The 27,670-nt window shown below is 33.1% G+C and overlaps 1 long non-coding RNA gene and 1 pseudogene across 1 annotated transcript; both read right to left on the bottom strand.

Moving 5' to 3' along the window:
• Positions 1-4,121: 4,121 nt before the first annotated feature.
• Positions 4,122-6,534, bottom strand: LOC145635013 (uncharacterized). Its single transcript, XR_014113736.1, has 3 exons — positions 6,494-6,534; positions 4,709-4,774; positions 4,122-4,500 (listed from the first exon to the last, which is right to left on the bottom strand). It is a non-coding gene; the product is annotated as an uncharacterized LOC145635013 (long non-coding RNA).
• Positions 6,535-25,422: 18,888 nt separating this feature from the next.
• Positions 25,423-25,520, bottom strand: LOC145637660 (small nucleolar RNA R71; annotated as a pseudogene).
• Between the last annotated feature and the right edge of the window lie 2,150 nt (positions 25,521-27,670).

The raw sequence follows: 27,670 nt of genomic DNA, 5'->3' as shown, positions 1-27,670 counted from the left end.
ACTCTTGTACATGTATATTTATACGCAAGATTAATCAATGCAAAGGCAACGATCACATTCTTTCACGTAGCCTTTATGTTAACAAAAATCATCTTAATTAGAGACTAGAATTAAATATGTAGATGTCTTCTTTTATCTCTAGTTATATTTTACACTCCTCTTTAATCAAATATTGTGATTTATAGCTATGGAAGGAAAATATAATTATGTGATTGTGAGGCATGCATTTTAGATTGTTTCGGTATATTTATACTTTTATAGCTCAACTTTTGTAATTTTTACCCTTATCTTGCATATTTACAAATAGTTAAGGTTGAAAATGTGCATTAAGATGCATAAATCTTATTGGAATATATGGAGAGTTGATAAAGTTTAGAATTTGAGGTGGAGAAAGCCTCATCACAATTCATAATTCAAAAGTCACCAAGGAGTAGGTATTAATCATCAACAACAATTGTATTTCATGAGCGCATCCTAAGAAACCACAACAATATACACATAATTAAAATAGATAATTGGTCTTGCAATCTTTTAATTAATAGCCTTGCATTGCTAGGAACAATATATTCAATGAAGAGGATAACCTAATTGTTACGAACACTAGTCACTAAAATCTTTTCTTTAGGTTACATATAATTCGTGATAAAAAAAAATTCACGTAATCATAGAAGATATTTGAAAACTCTCGCTCCATTTTAAATCCTTTTGGTTACAGAATGTATTTTGAAAATACATGGATTTGATATATTATTATACGCCTAAATACATATCTTTTTTATACAGTAAATTTTAATTTCTTACTAACGTTTATTTAATAAGTTAGGATACAATTTTTCAATAGTTCCATGCATACCTTTTATCTAAAAAAAAAAATATTTTCTTCAAAAAAACTAAAAAAAAAATAAAAAAAAAATAGTAAAGACAATTATTAATAACTTAAAGAAAAAATTATTAATAACCTAAAGAAACTTAATTCAACAACTGTGCCACCATCTTCAACCCTTAGAATTAGTTAGAGACAAAGTCAACCAATATTGCCTGCTCCTCACAATGGTCCTCACCATTACACCGTATAGCCAGTTTGTCACCAATATTGCCTGCTCCTTTGACTATTTCATCTTTGGTTAAACTCTAATATATGCTCTTTAGCCAAATAAAATTAACATTAGCTATATTTTTAATTTTTCCCAATAACTTATGAAATAAAAAAAAAAAAATGGTATAAAAAAAATTAATTAAAATACAAAATCCACTATATTTTTATTCAATTGTACATGGAAATTGTATGGGGTGCTAAAATACAAAACGTGGCCAGACATTAGTCACATTATTAAGACATTCCTATTTTCTTTTGCTATAATTAAACAAAAACCTATATTGAGGATTGATTATTATTGTGTAAAAAAGGATTTATGTTATAAAATAAAGCAAAAGTGGAAGATGTATAGAGAATATCATATTGTCCATATCTTTCATTTAGACAATGACTAGTATTTATACATGTACAAGTAAATATAATAACTCCCCAAGAACAATGAAGAGTGACAATAAAGTAGGAGTTACAATGGGAAATAATAAGGCAAAGGGAGTTACAAGGGATTACTAATGAATGTAATAATGTGAAGGGGGTTACAAAGCTATGCATATATTTCATAACACTCCCCTTTGGATGTCCATTATTAAAGATTGTGCCTCATTAAAACCTTACTAGGAAAAACCTTGTGGGATAAAAAACCTAGTGAAGGAAAAAGAGAACATTATAATTCATAATATGCTTGAGATGCTACCTCATTTAAAATCTTACCAGGAAAACCCCATGGGACAAAACCATGGTTAAGGAAAAAAGAGTGTAGTGTGTATTATCTCCCCCTAATTTTATATCACTTTAGATCTTCATTGCAATGGATCCAATCGTGACACAAACTACGTCTCCAATGTAGTAGCAAAATCTTCATTAATAATTGATTTTCCCAAATTCAACTTGAGTCTTCAAATTTTCACTTGAATCGTTAAATTATCTTCTTGTCATCTGACTTATGAGAATAATACACATAGAATGTAATAATGTATAGATCTCTTTATTGTGTACCAATATTTTCATAAAATTCCAATATATATATCTCGATAATAACACACATATCCTCATATAAAAGATAACGGTTATTATTCATTCTTATATATATATATATATATATATACTTACTTGTACCTTCTTCTGGAGGTCATTAATATATAGCTGAAATTTATCAATATTTGATCAAACACTCGTAAAATGTATAGATATTATCACTGTCAAATCACTAGGTGAAAAAATAATATTGGCACCGCCCTAAGGCCACCGGTTTTCAAAAACCGGTGGGGAAAATAGGGAGAAAAATAGGCGGGATTTTGATGGGTGATTTTTGCCACCGGTTCAAACCAAACCGGTGGGAAACCCATTATTCCCACCGGTTCAAACCGGTGGCCTTCTATTATTAAAAAAAAAAAAACACCCATATATAAACCCCTAACCCTACCCAGCCCATTCACGCAGCTTCCTCTCTCCTCTCCATTCTCCATCACGCAGCCTGCTCTCTCCTCTCCATTCTCGATCTCTCCTCTCAATTCTCCATCTCTCCTCTCCATCTCTCGGTCTCACCGCCGTCCTCTTATCTCACCACGAACACATGCATGAGCAAAACCGACTTTAATCGAGGTTAGTGTTTGATTTTAATCGATTTTAATTCGATTTTAATTTGATTTTAATCGATTTTAATTCGATATTTATTGATCTTAATCGATTTTATTCGATTTCTTCTTGGTTTTTCTGGGTTAAAAAACAAATTTATCTGGGTTTTTTAAATTGAATTTTTCTGGGTTTTTTATATCGAATTTTTCTAGGTTTTAAAAATCCAATTCGTGGGTTGTGGTGCTTTTTGGTGGTGGTTTAAGGTGGGTGGGTTTTTGTTATTTTTGGCCAAATTCGAAATGGATTTTTCTGGTTTTATGAGTTATCTTGATTTCGAAATTTTTCTGGGGTTAATTAATCTTCGAAATTTTTCTGCGTTTGATTGATTTCGAAAATTTTCTGGGTTTTTCTGGGTTTCGTAAATCTGTTTTTTCTGGGTTTTTCTGGGTTTCGTAAATCTGTTTTTTCTGGGTTTGTCGAAATTTTTTTGTGATTCGTAAATGTGGTTTTTTTCGCATTTTTTTGTGAGTTTTATTAATTTCTGGGTTTAATTGACGCAGGTGTTAATTGATACAACAAGGATTGAAGACATTGATTTTGGAATATTGTTTTTTAATGTTGTAATTTTTGATGTTGATGTTGTAATTTTTTTTTTTTTATTTCTAAGTTGTAATTTTTTTTTTTTAATTTCTGAGTTGTAATTTTATTGTTCGATTTTTATGTAGTAATTTTTTTTTAGTATTGTACAATAATAATTAAATGAAAATTATATTTTTGTTGATTTTGAGTGTTTTTGGTACATTTTGATTATGATATTTCTGAGTATACTAAACCCAAATAAAACCAAATAAAAAAAAATAAATTATTTACATGTACATTGCCACCGGTTAACCGGTGGCAATAGTTGTTAATACTCAAAAAAAAAAATTGCGGGAAGTCTTATTGCCACCGGTTAACCGGTGGCAATACTTGTTTTTGCCATCGGTTTTGAACCGGTGGCTTTTACATCAGATTATTGCCACCCCCCAAATGACACTAGTACATAACTAACTTTAGTAACACCCAAATAGTGTTACATAAAGTGATAAAAGTGTTATTATAGACAATATGTAACACTTTAGTGGGTGATACATCCGCCCATGTTACCTATGGTCTTATGTAACACTTTGGGCAACGTGTGGTAACACTTTTAAAAGTGTTACTATAAGCCCTCTTATGTAACACTTTTTTATATTATTAGTATCATTTTTAGAGTGTTACTTTTTATTTCTTATGTAACACTAGCTTATCTTTAGTAACATTTTTCAATCATATAGTAACACTTTATTTGACATTGTGTATCACTTTTGCGAACTAATGTAACACTTGGTTGATTGTTAAGTATCATTTTTTAATCATCTTTTGACATATAGTATCACTATATTTGTCTTTATGTATCACTTTATTCAAAGTAATGTACAACGGACACTGGTTCAGAACCGGCTTAGGGCACTGATTTAATCGCCTTTTTGGGGGTTGCCCATGATAGAGGTTATAGAAACTGGTTCATGGGCCGTTAAGGGCACCGGTTTACCCTCTATGGCTAAAAAAAAGTAACTATGATAAACAAACCATTATATATATAAACTTAGATATTTTTATTAATAAATTCTTGTAATATTACAATTTCACAAAAAATAAAAAAAATAAAAAAAAATAAATACAATGCTTAAGGCTAAGTATCAGTAAGGCACAACATAAGTAGTGTTAAAACACGATTATTCACAACCTTCTCCTTCCTCTGTTCCTCCCTTTCTGCAAGTACTGGCTGTTTGAGATGGGAGTCACATCCTCTGCAATGCATACACAAGTGCATCAGTACAAGGTTCGTCAAATAAAATGGAGATGCTAAGCACACTTAAACAGAAAGTTAATTAATTATTCACTACAATCTCAGATCTGAAAACCTACAATTATCCACAGTATAAGACTTTATAAGATCACTATAATCTTAGTTAAAGATCAGAATGACAGCCCGCAAATAAGAATGAAAAACATTACCTTTATAGATTCAAAAGTTTTGTTAGTAGGTTGGATAAAGAGTACTGTATATAGGGTTGTTATGTCCTGCCAACAAAAAAAGGAAATTATGTTATACCTTAGCATGATTATAATTTCTGAATAGATCAATGGATAGCTCAGAAACTGGTCCAAAAGGAGGAGACTCAGGTTTAAGAACCACATGACCAACATAATTAATCAAGATCATACTTTATGCCAGTCTTTTACGAGCCCTGCTGCCGATGTTCTTGATCACCATTGTTATTGGAGAGCTCAGCTAAAATAATCATTTAAGAGAGAAATTGAGAGAGATAGAGGTGAGTGGAGCAGAATAATCAAGGGAATATACTGGAGTATATTCTTGGAAGAATATCTCGATAATAGGAGGCTTCTCTAAGCATTGCCACCAGTTCAGAAACAATTGAAACCAAGCCAGACTAGGAAAGCCCTTAAAACTTCTGACTTCTGGAACCCATACACTAATGTGAAATAATAGATTCTTGTAGCCCCTAATAGCTAATAGATTGCTAATCATGAACAACCTGGTTTATCCCACTAAGGGGTAAAGAATGTCTACATACAATGTGATAGCCATTAGAGCTTCATCTGCACATGATCAAGGTCGAGAAACATATACAAAAATTTATGAGCTATGTAATTGAGACCTTAATTAACATATTAATCCTGAACACAAAATTTTGAATAGTTATATGCTAGAAAAATATTAGAACAGAAAATCTGGTGTACTGTCAAACAAATTTAGAATAGAAGTTTTCCATAATCGTTCCTTTTCCATTCACGACCATCTAAAAACAACTATATAATTATAGAATTATTCATGTTAGCATATACTTTTCAAACATTATCAAACCCATGTATATTTCTCTATTATACATTTCAAAATCCTATTATATCCTAAGCTAAATAATCTGATCGATCAAAATTCCCAAATTATTTCAATAAACCTAATAAATATCTTAAATTTAAACTCAAAATTCAAAAGAGGGAATATGAAAATTGAAATTAAGCGTACCAGAAACACTCAGAATGGTTACTTCATTAGCAACAACTCAGGTAGTATCATTATCAAACAACACCACATTATTCATTTCCTCCTCCCACTTTCCCTTACTCCACTTATGCAAATTCATGTGCTTAAGCAAACTCATGTGCTTATGCAAACTACTCTAAATTCTACTAAATAAGATAAGAAATTAAATTAAGGTGAGATTTTAAAAAAAAAAATAGTAGATATTAGTATGATCTTAATTAGATTTACTATTTTAATCACAAGTGTATCTTAAATTACTGCAGTAGTTAAAATAAGTAGGACTTTCATAAGCTTTTTAGACAATATCAAGGGGTTAATGGGAATCTGATCCACACCATCATGCAATTTAATCAACTAAAGGAATAAGTACTACGTACCTTTCAACCAGAATTCAATAGTTTATATACTTGTCGTCATTAGAGTTTAGACTTATACTATACAACCAATGTTTCAAGTAGTCTTGATATGCTAAGTTGCTAACAAGCAGCAACAAACAAGCAATGAGTAAAAACAAAATTTCAGAAATAATTGCCACTTATATAGTAGCAACTACCAGCACCCAAACCACCAAGCGTAGATATAAAACTCCCATTCCAATTATATACCTCTTTAAATGGCTAATTTATACACATTACACAATCAAGGTTCCAATGAGTAATAATTTTCACAACTACTTATTTGCTTTATAAAGCATATAAGAGTAAAGAGTATATTGGATTGACAATTATATAAACCTTTAAATTTTGTATTGGTTGATACCTCCTTTGAGCTCATTTCCTCTGCAAAAGCTTGCCTGAAATTCTAAAAATACTCTGTCGGAATCTTAGAATTTAACTCAAATGTCAATTTACTACTCTCATCAAACTTTATGACTAATTTCATGCGAAATTTAAATGCAGTCAAATTGGAAAATATCTGATGCATGATGGAAGAATTTAATATAATTAACATAAACAATAAATTAAGAAGCTATGATGTTAACATCCAAAAGCTTGATAGAAAAACTTATAGTCTAATGTTGCTGATAATTGCGATTAAAACATAAATGAAGTCCAACAATGTAAAAATTCCAGAAATTATAGATATAGTTCAAAAAATCAACTATTGAAGAAGAAAAACAAATCAAACCTAGAAATCGGCTCCTCTTTCTTTGTTTGACCGTCTTTTATAGCTTTTTCTCTGATTTGTTGAAGTGCAGAGAAAATTTCCTTTAATTTCACTGAGAAACAAGCCTAAATTTCACAAATTAGGAAGAATACCTGATTGGAAGTGCGAATTAGATGAAATCAGAGATGACTAGTTCAACTGGGCGACTGGTTTTGTGATTTTGTGACGATTGAAACCCCAGATGGCGAATTTGTGACAATTGAAAAACTAGATGACAAATTGAAAGAAAAATACTGATTTTGTGATGAATTTCGCGAGGCAATAATGAATTGATGAACTGTATAACTAAAGATATAATGAAGTAATGAACACCGTTGTAGTACCGTATGCTGTGAATCCTTCGCTCTCGATTTATTTGATGATGTTGCTTGTTATTCAGATGATGGCATTGATTGATGATGATGATTCAGAGGATGACGCTACTAGTGATGAAGGCGACTCCATTAATTGTATAATCTAAACTCATTCAGAGAGAGAACGGGTATTTGAGCAAGAATGAGAGGATGAGATGGAATAGAATGAGAAGTTTTAAAAAAAAAAAATAAAGGGTACCGCTCATTTTTTTCTACAATGAGATTAGAAGAAAAAAATATTTAATAAAGAAAAAAATAAAAAGGACTGAGCATAAATTAAATGTTACAACTAAGTGATACCTAATATTAAAATGTTACCGTAAAGTGTTACATAATATTAATGTGTTACAAAAAATGTTACTTAATATGACAATGTTACAAAAGTGTTACGTAAAAGTCAAATAATCCATTTTTTTTTTGTGTTACCAATGGTGTTATTTAAGCCCAATTTTGTACTAGTGTGACCACCGGTTCAAAACCGGTGGCATAGGGGGGTTTTGAACCGATGGCTAATTGCTTTTTTATACTAGTGAATAAAAATTATTGGTAACATGAATAATCTCAATGCGTCGCTTCTGGTTCTTCTGGACCAGATAAAAATTATTCACACAGATAAGTATTTCATAATTGCAATTCTTTATACATATTTTATATTTAAAATTGAGAGTTCTCTTGAGGATACAAATAATAAAACATTACAACTCTCATATGCTCAAACTTCAAGTTGAGATATTATGAATTTAGTCCAAAAAAATCTTTTAAAGTTTGGATAATATTTAATCAATATCGCAATATGCAAAATTATTTTTTTTTAAAGATAGTCATATAAATAAACAATGTCTAAGTTCTTAAAAACTCTTCTTAATTTTATTCATGGTTCATAACATGTTATTATAACATCATATGCTTCTAAAATCATTAGCCAATTAGAATTTGAATCTCTTTTTATATGCGTTCATAAAATATGCAAAATATTCTTACAATGCATGGCTTGCATAAATTCAATATGAAAAATAAAGATATATTAATAAAGAAATATCATACAATGATAAATTATAGATGACATATGTACATATATATCACTATAAAAATAAAAGCTTTTTAGCAATTAAGTTTGACAACAAATTTTTAAAATGTTGCTAAATAGCAACGAATATAATTTTTTTCATTGCCTAATTAAAAAGCTATATTTTATGATTTAGTTTTTAAATAATTAATGGCTACATATTTTTTATTTGTTGCTATTTAAAACAAATTGTCTTACTAGTTGTTACTAGATGGCATCATAATTTTTTCTTGTTTCCATATAGTAACAAACTATGGCAACAAATATTTTATTTGTATTGATTTAGAAACAAACAAAGGCAATGAGCTTTTGAATTGTTGCCATTAGAAACAAGTCGTGTAAACTATTGTTGCTAGATGATAACGTATTTTTTTATTTGTTTCCATTGGAAACGAGTTGTGTTATATTTTGTTGTTAATTTATATGTAGGCCACTTTTTGCTATTATGTATAAAATTATTTGAAGACACTCTTCTTATTATTTGTTGCTATAATGATATCAAATAGAGACAGATTTAAATTTCGTCTCTAATTTAGAGACGGATTTTTTATTTTGTCCCTAATTTAGAGACAAATTTTTCAATTTCGTCTCTAATTTCATTCACTTATTATAAATTATATTCCTAGAAGTAAACAAATAGTACTTGGTATAGTTGGTAAAAGATTCACCGGGTTACAGGACATTGTACTTTATTTTATCATCATTTATGCGCTAGAATTCCGTCACCAAGGTGTGACACAGTAGGTGCCAATTAGGGTAGCTCCATGGTTGGAAGCTCCATTTTATCCCTGGTTGATGCGTTATCCAAAGCTATTAATTAATAATTAATATTGCTATTTATGAGTCAAAGGTAAGTTGAGTATGATTGTATGGCAAGCATGTTTATTACTATTCTTGTTGATAGGATATTCATGTTAGTGTGGTGTATATGTACTCAATTTTTGTTGATTTTGTGTTTGTGTTTATGTAGGTGCGTTCGAAGTGCGCCTACGTTAAAAGCATGTTGTGAATATGCTTGGCACTCATAGGAAGCGGGAATTGACACAATACGATTAGGGACAAATAAAGTAGGGAGCCGCCAACAAGTTTTTAAGGAACTTGTAAACCGTTCACGGATCATAAAAAGGCAACCACGATAAGGGACAACGATAGGCAACAACGATTGACCCGTGAAGGTTACACCCCATTCATAATCCATGAGATTACTAACTCCGTATGGTTCGGAACCACGAAAGGAGGATCGGGGATGATGGTACGAAGTGAGTCATGGAGTCACATTCGCCCGTATTGGCCTCTACTCGATTCTTATAGTGAAAAGTGATTCCTGCTATCTCAAAGGCATACAAACAAAATATTCAATTCGCCCCAAACTATTATTAAGCTAAATTGGTTGAATATTAATGCAACATATTATTCTAAAAATTGGTGATCACTTGATTAAACAACAAGATTAAAAAGGAACCTAAACCGGTTGTCCAAATTATCTTATTAGTCGTGGTTTTCAATTACATATTCCCTTTAACATGCAATGTGGTGATCAATAAATAATAATAGAACAAACATTAATATTGGAAGCAATTTAGCCAAAATTCCAACAATATAAAATCGTTAGAAAGATAATAGAAATAAAAGGAACATAATTCTTATTTGATTATGTTTGTTTGCAACTACAAAATAATAAACGAATTAGTAACTTCAAGGAAATAATAATAGAACAATAATTAAATAAAGTAGAGTTGATTTGGGGAGACATTTTTAGGTGTCTACAGTTTGGCTTTCCTTTGGTTGCCCCTACTATGACCTATTTATATGGTGAGTAGAGGGTTAAAACAAAGGAGAAGTGACGGGTACTTGAAGCATGAAAATCATGATGGGAATGAGTGTCGAGAGTTACTTGTTATGCTTTCCTAGTTTTATTATGTTTTGAATTATTTATTATGGACTAATGTTTTTGTGTTATTTAAAGTTGGATTTTAAAAAGGGTCATGTTTGGAATGGTTCGAACTTGTGATTTAATTATTTTATTTTGTTTTGAGGTTGTGAGCTCAAGTTTTATTTTAAAAGTTGGTTTTTAATTTAGACTTCCGCTGTGTGACTTTGAAAAATAGCCTTAGCCGTTATTACGATAGCGTTAATATTTTGGATATTTCCTTAAAATAGTTGTAATTAGAATAAAAAGAGTATTTTTAAAATAAGGGAACATCTAGGTATTATAATAAGGCTAATTAAGTAGCTAAACCTCTTATAGTCATATGGTTTTAAGGTAGAACCTCCTTGGTCGTATAAAGTGGACAGTTGTGATGGGTGTGGCCCAAGCCCATTTATCATGGTATCAAAGCCAGGTTGGGTTGTGTTGTGATCTGGGCCAATATTATGGACAACTCACATGTAAGGGGGAGTGGTGCTGAGTCTATGAGAAAACCCACATGGAAGTGATGTGTTGTCCAACATTAATTGAGTGTATAAGTGAGTTTTTATTGGGATATGTACCCTGTTTTTGGGTATTTTTACCCTACCACGTGGTCATCTCAGAGTGTGACATGTGTAACCCTAGGAAGGCCTCCAAATGAACTAACCAGGGTGTGACACTTGGCAAGCAGATACCCCGTCAGGAATTGGGCCTTAGGCCGCTGAAAAATGGCGCATCCCAAGTCCCTAGGTCATCAAACCCTAGAACAGGGGCACACCTTTCTAGGATCCTATAAATAGGGAGATTTTCCCCATTATTGGAACACCTTAAAATCATTACATTATTTATTATTCTCGAAAACAGATAAAACACCTGATCTTGGAATCCGAGAAAATATTTACTTTCCGCACGTTTTACTCCGAACGTATATTACTTGATCGTCGGAGGCGGAACTATGACCAACCGAAGCTTCCGTGTTTTTGCAGGTACAGGCAGCCCCGGACCAGTCTTGGTGTTGTAATTGTCCCGCAGGACACAAAAAACCCCAAAACATATCCCACATTGAAGAAAGAAGATAATTGTATCCATTTTATAAGGCTAAGGGGCTACTCCCCTCATTGCCATATGGTTTTGAATTGGAACCTTCTTGGTCGTATAAAGTGGACACTTGTGACGGGTGTGGCCAGACTTTTTTATCACTTGATTTAATTTGAAATTATTTTTGAATTGTTTTATAATTTTCCTAATTAATTTTCAAATTCTGTTTTTATTATTAATGAAATTAAAAAATATGTCATAATTTAATAATAAAAAAAAAAACTATAAAAAAAATATATATATATATTTTTATTTATAAAATATGACTTAACATCTATAATTAATTTTGACATAAAACTAAATGAAAATTCAGCCAATAATAAATTTTTATAATGGTAGTCATTTTAAGGATGAGTACCATAGAATTTTACCATAAATTTATATAAATCAAATGAAACATTATTTGCTGTTATGAAAATATATATAAGTATTCTGTACATAAATTTGATAATGAGTATTAGCCTTAAAAAATAGGTGTATAAGATTTTATAAATTTTGGATCCGCTTGTAATTCGAGTCAAACTCGTAGACACGATAAACCCATAGGAAGCACCACTCTAATTATATAATATCAGGCGAATCACTCAATGGCCATACAATCATACATACATACTAACATACATAATTTAGACATAGTGGTTGTATATATATCTCTCTCTTCAATTCTTCACTATACATAGTAAGCTAACCTATTATGCATCCAGGTGATCCAGGTATATAAAAATATTGAACCAATCACGGAACCACTTATATCTAAAAACCTCAATATTTAAAAGAAAAGGTGTTCGAAAATGGAAAAAGGTTATAGAATCTAAAATTGAGAGAGAGTACCTTAAGTAAAGTAAATTGATTAATGACAAGTACGGAGTATTAGAAAGGAAAACTAGCTTAAAAGTTTGTTTTGGTCAGCATGACCTCAGCTGATTATTACACGCAAGTTAGTACACAATTAGTCAACCCATCAATTAGTAGCCTCCAATCTCCATCACCTTGTGTACACAAAAAATCAATTACGAGTCTCTCACTCTAAAAAGCTACTACTACCCTACCACCTTAAATGAAATCGTTGGCCACTATTCATAAGGTAGAATGACTTTGTTTTAACATAGGCCTCCCATAAAGATACTAGCTTTGACTGGTTCTACTTTTGTTCTCTTTTTTGTTTCCCCTAAGAATGTAGCTTACTTTAGAAAATTTTGATTGGGTCGTCAATGGGTAGATAATAAAAGAGCTAGAAATTTGATTAATAAAATGATGTAGTGAAATGAGAATAAAGTGTGTGAACCTTTATACTTCCTTAAATCCTAAAAGAAATTGTGGACGTATTCATAGTGAAAGTGAGAATAAAGTGTTGAATCCTTAAACGGACTCATTAAAGAAAATGTTGGGTGCTATTTATATACGGAGTAGATAGAATGGCTTTTTAGAGAGCCATAAGGTAGGGTGACGAAAATCGATTCCAGGATTATTTGGAGTTGGGAGGGGAGCTCTTGAGCTATCCTCACTCTCAGTAAACAGAATGATTTTGTTACAGCATGAGGTCGGACACTAGCTTGTACTTTTTATTCCCTTAAATTTTTTTTCTTGTATAAAAATGTGACTAATCTATATATATATTAAAACTCAAGGCAAGAATTGTAAGCATGCCACATGTCATCAGTTTTGCCACATGTCATCATTTTTGTCACGTGTCGTCATGAATTGATAAATGATATATGTGGGGTCATGTAATTCATGTCATATTAAAATTAATCATCAATTTCCCCTCACAAAAAGTTAATGTTCATAAATGCTAATTTTTTAATCCTAATTCTTTCGTTTACTCATCTATATTTTGAAGAAATTTATAATGGTAGATAAAAATTCATTTAACAGATAAAACAAACTAATTAATATGAAATATATATAAAAGTTAGGTTACTACATATTTCATAATGAATTTTGTTAATGTTCAATAAAATTTATAACAAAAATGATTTTTTTTTTTAAAATTATAATACCATCAATAGATTTCCCTTTAATTTATTCAAGTTATTTTTTTAAAACAATTTACTATAATTTTTTATATAAAAAAATGAGCCGGGGCATTGCCCGGGCCTCAAACTATTTTAAAGTATTTGTGATTGGGGTGAGGTAATAATTTAAAATGGTTTGATAGGCGAAATTGAGAGTAATAGTGTTGAACCCTTATACTTGGTTCCTTCATTATTTTTGAAATTTCATGCTTGGCAATGCACATATTATATATTACTTCCTTCGTATTTAAATACTTGATCTACTTCCTTATTTTGAAAGATTTAATAATATTTAATTTATTTATTTCAATTAGTAGACCTTACATAAATGATATTTTATTAATTTCATATTCTATCTTCTCTAATTCTCTTAACTACTTTTGCTTTTTACAATTTTGTATTCTTCCACCTACCCCACTACCTCCATGTTTTATTACTTTCTCTAACTTTTCTTTAAACTATGCGCATGAAAAAATGGAGCAAGCAATTAAAAATGGAGCGAGTAATACCTTTAATTATGTTTTTGTAAAAGTTATATAATTCATATAAGATTTGATATTTTAAAATTGTATCAAGACAAGCTAATAATCTAACTGATAATATACAATCAAAGAACATGAATAGTTTGAATTTTCAAATGTTGCAGTCAAACGTTGTCTCTGAGGCTTGTTGGCTTCGTAATCTTTTATTGGAGCTACATTGTCCTCTTCGTCAGGCTACTATTGTTTATTGTGATGATAATGTCAGTGTTATACTGCTATCTATCTTTCTAGCAACCCGGTACACCACCAACGCACCATACATGTGGAGATGGACATTTATTTTGTACGAGAAAAGGTTGCATTGGGTCACGTTCGGGTTCTACATGTTCCTTCCAGATATCAGTTTACGGACATTTTCACAAAATACCTTCCACGAGACTTATTTTTGGAGATCATATCCAGTCTTAGCGTACGATCTCCTCCCGCTACAATTTGCGGGGGTGTGATAGATATTATATTCATGATAATATTTGTCGTAGATTAGAATAGATTTTTATGCGTATTTCACTATTTTGTATCTTTATAGTACTAGGTTTCCTAACGTGATTAGGTCTAGAATTGTACACTATATATATATTGATCAATAGTACACACTTAATTTTGAGGAGTTTTCCCGAGATCTAACATTTAGAATACAAGATAAATTTATAAGAACAATGCAAATGGTGAAAGAAAAAAAAAAAAAAAAAGAAAAAGAGCAAATGTTAAGAGACAAGGATTTGGAAGGAATGATTAACCATTTAATAAAAATTGAAACGATGTATTGTTGTCCTCAATTTCACAAAATTCAACAAAGTGCACATTCTGCATATATTGCCCATCATACAATTATTACTTTGTCATAATAACAAACAAAATTAAAAACTCGACAAAAAAGGTATAATTGTGGACTTTCGAAGCGAAGAAAGTACTCAACTACATTTTTTTGGGTAGGGTCTTGATTTCTTGATTTCAAAGCGTGTGTGAAAAGTTATTTGTAATAAGTAACCTCCTATCCTCCATATCTAATAGTTGGATTCATTCAGTCGTATTTATTGCATCAGCCGACTACAAACTATAGAGTAACATGGCATGCATGAAATTGATGATGATTTGTCTATCTATAATAGGCAACTAAATGTGCACTTTTATTGAATCCTAATTGGATTTCGCTGGATAATGCTGGCTTTATTTTCGACCCTGATCTTATCGAAATAGCAGCTCATGCATCATACAACCTATTGTACGTAACAAGGTCAAATTTGCCCATCATGTCAATTAAAATTTGCTATGGTTGATATGAGCAAATTGTCTTATGTAAAATTTGCTCATTCGGATTAAAAGAGCAAAATAACAATAAGTAGATTAAGAATATGACTCATTAATTTTAAATTAAATGAGTAAAAGTGTAAAACACAACATTTGTTGTGAGGTAATACTATACCATTTATTATCAAGGTTGAATTATTGGACATGTTTATGGTGGTGAACTGGTGATGAACAAGATTTTAGTTATAAGAGAAAAAAAAATTGCTTGTAGAAATGAATTAATTTGATTTGATCAACGTAAATATGAACCAAAAGTATTTGCTAAATTCGTGTAAATGAGCAAATATGATAAACAGTTGTACATTGCAACTGCACCCTTGATTATTGCATGATTAAATTGCGTTGAAATAGTCCTAGATGGTAACATGTATGTCCCTTTGCTTGTTGATTATCTCTGAATGTATATTAAGCTTGACATATTTCACCAAAAAAAACAAAAAAAAAAACGCAGTACTTCTTTTTCTGTAAGATATTTGTGTACTTATAATAGGAAGTATATTATACTTAATTGGGTGTGGTATTGACTATTGAGAACAATATCGTTATGAAGGTTTCTTTTGAAGGTGCTGGACATGTGGGGATCTAAAAATATCTACAATAGTATGTCATCGGACTAAATCAATTTAAGAATGGGAATGGTGATGTTATATTGTTATTGTTGTTCCATGCACCCAATCACAATAAAGTTTGCTGGTGCTTGCCTATATATGTCAAATTTAATTGGTGATGCTATATGAACCCAAGTTATATGAAATCGTTTAGGTAAATTAACATTCTGATTAAACTTACATAAAATAAGGAAAAATTGACATTTGTTACCAGTAAAAGAACTGTGTGTCACATTTGCTACTTGTTTAATTTTTTTTTTTTATTTTGACACTACCCAAATCTCTAAAATATTTATTTCACTACCAACTAACTTACGCCGTTACTATTTCCGATAGTTGTATTTAGCCATGTTCAACCACCCTTCCACCTCACTGTCACCCCTCCCCTCAACTGCCACCCCTCCCCCTGCCGACGCGAACCCACCCCCTCCCTTTCCCCCACCCTATGCAGCCTTCCCTTTCCCCGTTCTTGCTGCCCCTACCCTCACCCTCACCCCCAAACCAAAACCACCCCCTTTCCTCTTTTCCCCCCCAGAATCCCCCCCTAGCCCCGTTCCCCTCATCGAAATCGACCCCCATCCCCTTCCCCTACCCTTTTCGGCCATCCCTAACCCTAAACCACCACCTCAAAACCACCATAAGCTAGCGAAACCCTAAATTCGTTTGGGGTGGTGGTTTAGGGTTAGGGAAGGCCAAAAAAGGTAGGGGAAGGGGAGGGGGGTCGATTTCGGTGGGGGGAACGGGGCTGGGGGCGGATTTCGGTGGGGGAAACGGGAAAGGGGGTGGTTTTGGTTCGGGGTGGGGGTCGGGGAAGCAAGAACGAGGAAATGGAAGGGGGGGTTGGCTACGTAGGGTGGGGGAAAGGGAGGGGAATGGGTTCGCGCCGGCGCCAGTCGAAGCTCTGGGCGCCGGCCGCCGACGGGGGAGGGGGGGCAGTTGAGGGGAGGAGTGGCTAGGTTACTTTTTTTTTTTAATAAATTTAACGGATTCCGTTAAGGGGTAGTGAAATTTTAATTATTTGATTTTAGGTGGTAGCAAAATAAAATAAAAAATAAAACGGGTATCAAATGTCAAATTTTACTCTTTTCTTTTCTCGATAATCGCGCGTCCTAATTTAACTTTTACTCTTCTTGATTAGATAGGACAAATTTGAGACAATAATTTTACAAATAATCCTCTTTGGTTATGTCTAAATTAATCATACAATAATAAATACTTTTACTCTCCGACGACCTCCGACGATTCTCTCCCTCCCTGTAAAACTCTCTTCTCCTCACGCAAAAACATCCCCAACCCCTAGATTTCCCTCCCTCTACCCGAAAAACCACCGTCCGATAGGGTTTCGAGGGTGGGGGAGGGTCGGACGGTGGTTTTTCGAGGAGAGGGAGGGATTTCTAGGGGTTGGGATGTTACTAGGGCTTTTCTGGGTTGGTTTTTGGGGGAAGAGGTCGTTGCGCGAGGCCGGAGAAGGGCGGCGAAGGTGAGGCGACCGGCGGTGTAGGTGCGGCTGGTGGTTTGGTGGACGGATGGTGGCTAGAAAAGGTGGAAAGGGAATGAATTAGGTGGTTGTGTGGTGGTTGTGGGGTGGTTGTGTGGTGGTGGGATGATGGGTTTGTTTCCCTTGGTTTTGAAAACAAACAACATAGAGAAAATTGGGTATTTTCATTCCATCATTCTCTTCCATTTCCTTTGTTCATTCCATTCCGTTTACCCCGGGTGAACTAAACGGCCCCTAAATATACTCATCTTTTATTCATTTTTAATGCATAAGTATACTTCATTCATTTTAAAATTTACGTATATTTATCAAAAATTAAAACATGACAAACCACCTCCACCTTACTCATTAAAAAAGCTTAATAAGTTCTTACCAAGCTATAAAATTTTCTCTACCTTATATACCTCATATATCCCTATTTTGTTTGCATATTTTGACGGGCACAATGTTTTATATAAATTTAATTGGCTTATTTTATTGATAATTAATAATCAAGATTTTTTTTTTATATATTTATAGTTATAGAATTATAGTTTTATTATTATTATAAATAAATCAACAAATATTATAAAAGCTAAAGTGTCAATCCTTATTAGAGCAAAAAAAACTTTCAAAGAACAAATCCAATGTAGAATGATACGGAATACAGTAGTAGCACATTATTCTAATATATTAACTTATATGTATGACAAGTACGGAGTATATGTTTATTATAGAAAAATACATGCTATACAATATGTTAATGGACCATCTCAACTAAAAGCTTAAACTAATGGTTGAGACCCAAGAATATATTTTATACTCTATCACTCCCCCTCACATGAAAGGCCCATTGGGCCCTTTGTGTCACGCTGGCTCCGATATCATATTAATGGACCATCTCAACTAAAAGCTTAAACTGATGGTTGAGGCTCAGTAATATGTTTTATACTCTATCACAGTATATGAAAAATATGTTTAAATATTTTCGTTAAATGCATATGGAATATACTTTGTATATAGTTGCCAAATTGTATAATTGTGTTTTGCCATTGAATATTATCAATTTCTCCCGAAATCTTTATCAACTAATTAATTATCTAGTGCAATCCACCTGATTATTCATTATAGATCTAGATTCTAGATTTAAAATGGTCGTACTCAATGTATAGCCGCCATGCCCGACTCAGGGGAACTTTAGAGATTACAAGTCTTTTTCTCACTAATTAATGTCACGCTTTTGTTATTAGAGAGCTGTCTAAGTCATTACCATAATTGTGATTAATTAAATTTTTTCCTCGATCATATCTTTGTTCATGTAAAACAGCTTTGTCTACTCTGTCAAGAATAGACTTTGCCTTTGACAACCCTCAATTATTTACGGGAGATTTAACTACTTTATTGTCTCTTAATATTTGCTTTATTTACTACTTCGTATTATTTACAGGTTGTGTATTCATTGGTGATTTACCTGTTTCTTTTTATTTGTTACAAAATAAATTTTTACTTTTCACATAAAAAATTTCTTTGTTGAAAATAAAAAGATACTGAGGTAATAAGTCTAGTTTTGATAATTGCCATGAGATTTATATCTATAATCTTTCTTGCATATTTGAGTTCAACTTACTTAACATATCACTTTAAGTTATTGAGTAAAATCATAGTTCGAGTTTTTCTTGTTTGGGATGTAGGATTTGGATCAATAATATGTAACCACATAAAAATCATTTATATGCTCAAATTATTTTGATTTGTGACAACAACGAATCGTATTTGTTGTATGTGACTCAATCTACAAACGAAATTAAAGTAAGCTCAAAATGTCATGTATATAATGTGTCCTCAATACATGGATGGATAAATCTCATTAATAGGCAATTTTCATACACGAGATATATTAAGACCTAAAGGTGATTGATATATTAAGACCATTTTTGAGTGGCTAGGAGATATTTCGTAATTTGAAAAAAGTGGATAAAATTTTAACCAAGTACAAAGCAAAGGGTAGGAAAAAAATATTGTTGATGGGACAAGGTTGAAGAATAAAATCAACATTGGCATTTATAAGCATGTGATTGTAGAGAACACCGAAACAACACTAGTGATTGAGCAATCAAATTTCTATGTCCATTGCATAAGCTTTAAATTCATATGCTTCACCCACCACATGAAATATTTATTACTTAACCAACCAAAGATTTTTATACAAAATTTAACCAACTTTGTATATGATATATAGTGTATTATTATTATACTATACTTTCTCGTCTACTAATTTTGTTGGTTAAAATCTTGATGTAAAATCTGTTAGAGAAATTGCATTGCTTGTTTATAATCTTGATCTTTGTAGCTCTCTTTTACATGCTCACAAAAATAAATATATAAGTAAATATGAAATGAATAACATTATTATAATGATCATTGATTCATATTTTTAATTTTGTATATTTTCTTTGTGCATTGCAATAGTATAGCTAAAATAATATCTCATATTATACTATGCTTTACAGTATATAAATTACATATTTTAAAACTTAAAAAATATGACAAGCCTATTAAGATCTCTTATGACCATATTTTGAAGTATAGAATATTATAATATCATTAAATTGTTAAATTTCATTTGTCATGGTATAGTTAATGATTTCAAATGGGACAAACATTATTAAAAATTAGAGAGGTACAAATTTCTCGACTCTACTCCCTACCTCTCATTAAAAATGAGTCATTACATGAATTTGATACCATTTTGATATAAAGCTAGTCCAATGTATTTGGTAATAATTTTGACTATTTAGCAGAAAATATTGTAAGAGAAGATTTATAAGCTAATGATTGTTTAATACACCAATTTATCTTAAAAAATAAATAAATAAATAAAAAATTCAACAAATTAATATGAGAGGGAACAAGATTTCAATAAATGTAGGACTGTAGGAGGAGGAAATTGATTGACTGATTTTTTGAAATGGATGCATGAGATGTATAGTCACTTAGTCAGTAGAAGCTAAGGTAAACACATCTCATGTTTAGTTACTTCCCCCGCCACCCACCACACACCATATATGCATATGCATATTAATGTACGGAGTACAACTTTGATTATCATTTCCTTTAATTATATATTGGTAAAATTATTTCAAAAACAATTGATATTAGGAAAGTATACATTTTAATTAGTCTAACAACCTCATACACAATAATGTTCGCTTTTTATAATACTAAACTAAATCAGAACCGTTCATTTTTATTAACTAACATAAACTACCGACATGAAAAATACACCACATTCTGCATCATATTCAAAAATCAATTGAATTATATTATAGGAAAAATGGAAACTAAAAATCCAACCTTTGCGCAGTCTGACAAAAAAAATCAAACCTTTAATTAATCTTACAAAAATCCAACTTTTATACACCATCTTCTCCCACAGATCCGTTACCTGTTGATGACCGATTTTTGTAAGTTATGTGCCACGTGTCAGTCATTAATTGGTCAATTATTTTTTTAATCATTAAAAAACAAAAAAATAAAAGAAAAAAAAAATCAGAAAAACCAAAATCCCCATCCCCATCCCCACCGCACCTAACCACCACATCCCCATCCCCATCCCCATCCCCATCCCCACCACCCCCTAACCTTGAAACCCGACAACCTTGAAACCACCACACCAACCCCCCTTACCCAAAACTGACCACCGCAGCCACCCATGTCCTTAAATCCTACCACCCTTTACTCGAAACTGACCACCTATACCCTTAAATCCTACCACCCCTTACACGAAACTGACCACCGCAGCCACCCCCAAACTCGACCACAGACTACCCCCAAACACGACCACCCACAAACACGACCACCCACGTCACCCCTAAACACGACCACCTACGACACCCATACCCTTAAACAAGAAGAGATAGGGGGCGAGTTTAGGGGTGGTCGGATTTTAGGTTGGCTGGGGTGGTCGGGGTTCTGGGGTGGTTGGTGTAAGGGCAGGGGTTTTGTGGGTCGAGAGTCGTGGGTGGCTAGGGTGGTCGGGTTATAGGTTGGCTGGGGTGGTTGGGGTTCTGGGGTGGTCGGGGTTTAGGGTGGTTGGTGTTAGGGCCAACTTTTGTGGGCCGGGGTTGGCTGGGATGGTCGGGGTTTTAGGGTGGTCGGGTTTTAGGTTGGTTGGGGTGGTCGGATTTTTGGTGGGTTGTTGGGGTGGCGGAATTGGTGGATTGGTGGGTTGTTGGAGAGAGGAGAGAGAAAGAGGAGGAGTGAGAAGGGCAATTAATATAATTAAAAAAAAACTTTTTAACCTGTTTAATAGGTTAAAGGTCAAATGGATTTGTGAGAGAAAGTGGGGTATAAAGGTTCGATTTTTATGAGATTAATGGAAGGTTGGATTTTTATTATCGGATCGCGCAAAGGTTGGATTTTTAGTTTCCATTTTTCCTATATTATATATGCCTTTTAAATAATTGCTCCACTTTTCTTTTTCGGCCATTTTTAAATACTTGCTACATTTCTTTATTTGAAAAGCTTACATAATATTTAATTCATTTCTCTCACCTAGTGGACCCAACATATATCATATTTAATTAATTTCATATTTTCTCATCTCCAATTCTCTCCACTACCATAGCCGTCTTAAACTTTTTGGGGGCCTGTGCTATTTATAGAAAAAAAAAGCTCCAACATTTTTTTATGTCAAATAATTTGTATTTTTATAGGCATAAATTCATAAATAAATATTACGGAGTAGGTAAGAAGCCTATAACCATGGGCGGATCTAGAGGGTTCAAGGGGATTCATTGAACCCCCAGATTTTTTGAAAAAAAATGATAAGTTTTGATTTTTTTTTTTAAAAAGAAAAAAAAATAAGGTTAAAAGAAATTTTTGTGAAGTAAATAACCAAGTATGTAAGTCTGGCACATTGGTAAGGGAGGGACTAATAGAGTAGTGAGGCTCCTCTTAGGTCATGGGTTTGAGACCAATTGCCCTCATTTATTCTTTTATTTATTTATTTTTTCCTTTCTATTTCTTCCGTTGTTCTTCCTGAGTTTGTCCATAGTTGGGTCAGTAATTTTAGGAGTAGTATGTTGGTCCTTTTGTTAAGTTAGAGAGTCAAATGAATTTAGAAGTTCATGAGTTTATTTAGTGGGTTTAATCATGACATTATACTTCCAGTTTTTTAGCTTATTATTTGTTGTTTGTTAGTCTACATATATGGCTCTTGTATTTGGTGAATTAAGCATGAAGAAATATTATTGAGTTCCTTATTTTACTTGCTTCATACTTATCTAATAATATTATTATTTTTATCCTCTACTCCTCTTAATTCTTAAATCTTTAAATTTAAGAGTTTCGCACTCACCAACTCATCCAACTTATACTTGGAACTTAAATACTCACTCAATTTCATTTATATTAAGCTTATTTTTCCAGATTATGGGGCCTCCAACAAATTTGAGGCCCTGTGTTATTGGGTTGTTTGCATAGCCCAATAGCTGGCCCTGTCTACTACTTTTGATTTTTTAAAATTTTTTATTCTTCCACCTACTCCTCCACCTCCATATTTTATTACTTTTTCCAATTTTTATTTTGTAATTTTTTTTAAATAAAATAAATAGTAAATCAACGGTTTACATTAGTCAATAAAAATAAATGGTTATGATTTGATTTTATACAATGTCCACAGTTTTATGAGTTAAGATAATAATTAGATACTAAAGTTGTAATCTTTTCACCTTTTGGGACCTAAACTTTTTTCTTTCACCGTTTGGGACCTGCGGTTAAATTTCAAGCCATTTAACTGATGAGTGTCTCATTTAGCCTCTTTTAAGATGATTTTTACTGCTTTTGTATCTCTTTTATCTCTTTTTCTTTAGTTTTACTTGTAATTTCTCTAGTTTGTGTTTTCCTTAGTTGTTTTCTCATTTTCTTGCATTTCTTAGTTTATTTTTCTTTTTCTCCTTTACTTGTTTGCTTCTCTTTGATTTTAGGAGATTGTTGATGTTCGAGAAGCTTATTGGCATTCTTTTAGGGTATACAAAGCTTAAGATGTAACCCGATTCCTCCTCTTGAAGCTCAAAAGTAAAGGATTGCAAGAGCCAAGTCTTCAAGGTCGCGCTCCCATGCTGCGTGGGCATCAAAGTCGGTGTTGAACCCATCGTAAAGGCCTCTAGTGACTGCCTCCCCCAACATGTATCAAGTGGAGCGCACGGGAGCATCAATAACCGCACGAGGAAAACTCCCCTGCTCCCAGGCGCACCCACGCACGAGGGAGGAGCAGCTGCGCAAGGCTCTTGTGCGGTTGGGCAGGTGGCAAGAGTGGCCGCGCAGCCTCCTTCCCCCTGCCCCGTACCCATTTTGTTGCGGACGCGCATTGAGAGGAGAGACCACACCATTTGGGGTTATTTTTAGATGTCTAACTAACTTCTCCTTAGTTAGTTTTACTATATATAGAATTTCATCATTTTTAGAGAGAGAATTACTTGAGAATTGAATTAAAATTAAATTTTGATTAGAATTTTAGAGAGAGAAGCTCAAGATTTTGGAGACTTTGTTCTTAGATTTTAGAGAGAGAAACTTGGTAATTGATGATTGCTACATTTTGATTTTCATTACTCTTTGATATTGATCAAAGTTTTGTAAGAATTCTTTCCTTTTCAATGCAATTTCATGTTTGATTTTTGATAAATTGTTGAATTTCATTAGTTTTGTTTGATTTGGTTGTTGATATTTGGATTACAATGTTGATTATGGAATTGGTGATTATTTTTGTTATGCTTTTCAATTTTACAATGTATAGTGAGTAGTTCCTTTACTAGGGAAGTGGTGAAACATGTATGAGTGATAATCTATAGCTAATTTGGGGTTTTTGAGTGATTTGATGATATGATTAAATTGGCTGATGAAATTTGTGCATGTGTTTGATTTGAAGAGGAGTAGCTAACCTTGATTATCAAGCTAGATTGGATAGTAGTTTTCAATGATACGAAAAAATGATTTGAAAGCTATTATTATCGATTGATCTTATTTTGCAATTTTCCTTTGAAGTCATTTGTAGAGACATCTAGCTTGACCCTAGGAAATATCACTTCGAGTGATTATGATTGCAAATATCGTTTTCCCTCGTATTGCTTGATTGATCAAATTCCCGACAAATTAGCAAGTATATTGCGAGTGCATGTGGATCCTAAATTTTCTAGTGCTTTGATATTTGAATTCTATTTGTTAGCTTTGTTTGAGTTGATTCAATAGCATATTTTAGACCAACCCTATTATTTTAAGACTTTGGAATAGCTTAGCTAGAGACCTTAGCAAATACCGCATTCCCTTGGGTTCGACCCGGACTTACCCCTATACCTAGGTTGGGTTTGGTTTTATAAATTTGGTTTTGATTGGGGAATCTTAATAATCAACGATTTAGGTTTCACCCGCGTCAAAATTGGCGCCATTACCGAGGAATGGCATGGTGATTTGCTATTGTTGATTGAGTCTATTCCATTAATTTGAAAAATACCAAATTATTTTCTTTCTTTTAGAGGCTACATTTGTAGTTGTGCTATTGATATTTTGCTTTGAGATTTGTATGCAAAGGGCATGAGATCGAAATTTAGTGCCCATTTGATCCGGATATTGATAGGACCATAGCAAGGATAAGGGTTGGTAATCATTCCTCAAGCTCAAGTCCCCCAAGAGAGGAAATCCATCAAGAAGAAGAAGAAAAACGAGAAAGCATGGGTGCTAATTCGAGAGTAGCATTGAAGGAGTTGGGAACTCCGGGATCTTATAGTTTTAAAAGCGAAATTGCTCCTCCCACAACACCGACAAATGATTTTGAGATAAGACCGGTGATGGTTACTTTGATAGAGAGGCATCAATATAGTGGAGCCAAGCATGAGAGTCCCTTCAACCATCTTAAGGAGTTTGAGAGGTATTGTAATACCATCAAGGTGAATGGGGTTTCTCAAGAGTTCATTCAACTTAAAGTTTTCCCTTTCTCTCTTATTGGACTTGCTCTAGAGTGGTTGGACAAAGAGGTGAAGCTAAAATCGTTGAGAACATGAGATGAATTGACTAAGGAGTTTCTATCTCGGTTCTATCTACAAAAGAAGACGACCGAAGCAAGAGCTCTCATTCAAAGCTTCAAGCAATAGCCAAATGAAAGTCTTTATGAGGCATGGGAAAGGTATAAGGAGTACCAAAGATAGTGCCCACACCATGGGATTTCCACCTATAAAATAATCTAAATCTTCTATGGAGGTCTAAGCCTCCAAGGAAAGTCTTGCTTAGATTACAGTGCCAAAGACCCTATCATGAAAAAAAAAAGGATCAAGTGGTGGATTTAATTGAAGATGTGGTAAGGTATCACATGGATTGGCAAGAAGGTGATGAGAGAGAGTCGACAAGAAAAAGCGGTTCTACGGTGTATTCAATCGACCATCTCAATGCCATCAACAATTTGTCCTCACAAATCTCAAACATGGGAAAGGACATGACCACAATCAAGACAAAGCTTGAGAGTGCTTCTTCACAAGCACCAATTCTTCCCTCCCACAATAAGGGGAGAGGTACATCTTATAACTCTACTCCTTCTTCAACTTCGAATAATATGCCAAATGGATGTGTGTTTTGTGATGTATGTGGGTCATATGAACATGATGTTTCTAATTGTCCACATACATGCATTTGAAAATTGTGATGATGTTCATAATAATGATTGTAAACAAGTGGATTTTGTTTCAAATAACAACGGAAAAAGATTCAATGGACCAAGGAACTTTGGGAATAGAAACGCTCACCAATAAAGGCGCTTTGCTAATTATAACAATGGTGGTTATAGGAACCAAGGAAATCAAATTTTCATGGAAACTATAATAATCAAGGCTATAATAATAAAAGTCAAGGTCAAAGGTATGGAAACAAAAGTCAAAACCAAGGCTATGGTAACCATTACCAAAACAATGGCCAAAATCAAAACCGAGGTAATTGGAGCAACCAAAACCGGGGAAGTTTCCCAAGCAATAAAGGGGACCCCCACCCGAATTTTCTCCAAGAACTCAAGGTAATGGTGAGAATTCCTATGCTCAACCTTCATTTTCTAGAACTACCTTGGAAGAAATCATCAAAAACCAAACTAAAATTTTGAACACTTACATGTCGGTAAGTGACAAAAAATTCAACAAGATGATGACACACAATAAGATGCTTGAAACACAAATCACTGAATTGGCTAATACCTTGAAAGAGAGTGTGAATGCTAGCCCTTCTTCTTTACTCTCACAAGAGTGAGAAAGTGCTTGAAGAGAGAGTTTCTAGGAAGAGTAAGGAAGGTGAGTGATTCAAGTGAGGAGAAATAAATTGATGTGTCAAAGAAGGTGAGCAAAGAAGCCCAAGAGGAAGAGAAGAGTGATGAAAAAGTGCAAGAGGAGGTGATCAAACCTAAACTTTCATATCCCCAAAAAATTTTGAGAAACAAAATTGATGAACAATTTGAGAGATTTCTTGATATATGTTTATGTAAGTTCATCTTTCAATCCATTTCACCGAAGCCATGACCCAAATGCCAAGGTATTCTAAGTTCCTTAAAGAAATATTGAGTGGAAAGAGAGGGTGCAATGAGATTGACTTGCGTCGGTAAAGCTTGGGGAATGTTGTAGTGCTTTGATTCACAATGATTTACCTAAGAAAATGAAAGATCCGGGTAATTTTTCTATGCCTTGAAAAATCAATGGAGAATTGTTTCAAAATGCTCTTTGTGATATTAGTGCTAGTGTGAGTATTATGCCTTATTCGGTCTTTAGGTAGCTTAAGCTAGGTGAGATTCTACCAACCAACATGACCTTGCAATTGGCCGATTGATCTATTAACACTAGTAGAAAAAAGTAAATGGGAAGCGGTTCAAACCTCCTAAAGAGAAGCGATTTTAAAAACTGTAGGGAATATTTCAAGCATTACCCCTAGCTTGAACCCCACAGTGATCATACACTAAAGTACGGTGGCGTCCAAAGGGAAAGAAGATAGAGCAAAAGAGTCTCCAATAAGTTTTAGGAACTTGTAAACCGTTCACGAGGTGAAGGTTACACCCCTTAACGATCCAAGAGATCATTAACTCCAATAGGTTTGGAACCATGACTTGTAGTTCGGGGATGAAGGTACAAATCCAATCTAAAAGAGAAGAACCTGCCCTAATAATAGGCCTCTACTTTATTCTAATCGTATTCATGTGCGCTTTCTGACTAACATACAATCATTAGGTTTAACCCTAAACCTGTTTATCTATGTTGGTTGAATATTAATGCACAAATAAATCTATTATTGGCGATCACTTGAGTTATAATCAAATTAACCCTAAACAAGATTATTAATTATCTTATT

Source organism: Chenopodium album, chromosome 6 (genome assembly GCF_948465745.1).
Source record: "Chenopodium album chromosome 6, dcCheAlbu1.1, whole genome shotgun sequence".
Lineage (NCBI taxonomy): Eukaryota > Viridiplantae > Streptophyta > Magnoliopsida > Caryophyllales > Amaranthaceae > Chenopodium > Chenopodium album.
This window is presented reverse-complemented; position numbering and strand designations above follow the sequence as displayed.